Source organism: Castanea sativa, chromosome 6 (assembly GCF_040712315.1).
Source record: "Castanea sativa cultivar Marrone di Chiusa Pesio chromosome 6, ASM4071231v1".
Taxonomy (NCBI): Eukaryota; Viridiplantae; Streptophyta; class Magnoliopsida; order Fagales; family Fagaceae; genus Castanea; species Castanea sativa.
This window is the reverse complement of record NC_134018.1, coordinates 23,708,335-23,710,137: the sequence shown is the minus strand read 5'-3', so window position 1 is coordinate 23,710,137 and position 1,803 is coordinate 23,708,335.

Genomic DNA, 1,803 nt, shown 5'->3' with positions numbered 1-1,803 from the left:
GTTCTTCAAGAACTGTGAACTTATCAGGGATTCTTCCTTGTGGCGTTCAAACTTTATACCTTCGATTCGTGATTCTTTATAATCATTGGGTCAAGGTCAACTTATACCTTTGGTTCGCGTTTCGATTATAAACATTGGGTCAGGGTTTCTATCAAAAATCTGAATTTTAGTTTTCTTGGGCAAGTATTCCAATATTTTTGTTAGGTCTCAAAGCGTGTCGATTGAGGTTCGCATCATTTGGTGTCAAAGCACAGGTTCTAAAATCAGTTTTCTTTCCCTTTATTTTTTGTTTCCTGTTATCATACTATTCTGTTCCTTTGGTGTTCTTTATTCAGCGTTCTTAATTTTTTGACGTGCACTAGGTTAAAATCGTGCACCAAGCTCAAAAAAAAAAAAAGTAAAAAAAAAAAAAAGAAAAAAAAAAAAGACATCAAAAAAGAAATAGAAAAAAAAAATTGCTTGTAGTTTCAATTCTCTCAGACCAGAATATCGTTTTCTTTTGTCCTCTTCCTTTGATTTATTGTTTATGTCATATTTTCGTGCCGTGGTATTTGTTTTTACACTACAAGTTGAATTTCTTGATCAAGTTTATTAGTTTAATGTAGAACTGAAAAGGGGAAGCAACGAGTGGAAAAAGGCAAGAGAGTGTGAGACTAATATCGGGAAAAAGCCAATTTAAGAGTGAAACACGAGTGGGAGTGACATAATTTGAGTGCAAACACGTGAGAGAGTGTTGTGAGGAATTATTTCTAACAATTCTCTGTTGTTTCAAAAGTATGTCTTCTAGGGGCGAAACATCAAATAGGGAAGGAGGGGAGGAGTCGTCCATCATTTTGCAGGCTATGCAACAACAATTTGAATGCATGAACGTGGTGTTTAATGAGATTCGGGATCGGATGGATAAGTAAGACACTGTTATTGCTACTTTGCGTGAGGAGCGTCCCCAAAAAGGCCCTAATGCTAGAAGGCAAGAAAGGCATGCGCGCATGGATGATTCTGATGACTACCACGAGGATGAGTTTGAAGATGAAGAAGATCAAGCTTCATTGAACAATGAGGGTAGGTTTGTGCAGAGGGGAGAAAGGCGTGGTAGAGGTTTCCGAAGAGATCCAAGATGGCAAGATGGGACTGACAGGAACCTAGGAAACATAAAAATGTAGATACCAACATTCCATGGGAAAAATGATCCATAAGCATACTTGGAGTGGGAGAAGAAGGAGGAGTTAATCTTTGAGTGCCACAACTACTCCGAGGAGAAAAAGGTAAAACTCGCTGTCATTGAGTTTACTGACTATGCTATTATATGGTGGGATCAACTTGTGATGAACAGAAGGAGAAACCATGAGAGACTTATTGAGAGTTGGGAGGAAATGAAGGCCATCATGAGGAGGCAGTTTGTTCCTAGTCACCACTATAGGGACTTGTATCGGAAATTACAGAGTCTTACTCAAGGCTATAGGAGCGTGGATGACTACCACAAGGAGATGGAGATTGCCATGATTCAGGCAAATGTAGAGGAGGATAGAAAAGCTACCATGGCAAGGTTTCTAAATGGGCTGAATCGGGACATTGCCAACATGGTGGAGTTGCAGCATTACGTGGAGTTGGAGGACATGGTGCACATGGCAATAAAGGTGGAACGACAGCTTAAAAGGAAAGGAACTCGGTCATTTCAAAATCCGGGCTCCTCTACTTCATGGAGGTCAAATGGGAGGAGAGACGAAGGGGCTGTTTTCAAGTCCAAAGCCGAACCACCAAAAAGGAGAGATGAAGTTCCCAGTGTCAACAAAGGTAAAAATGAAT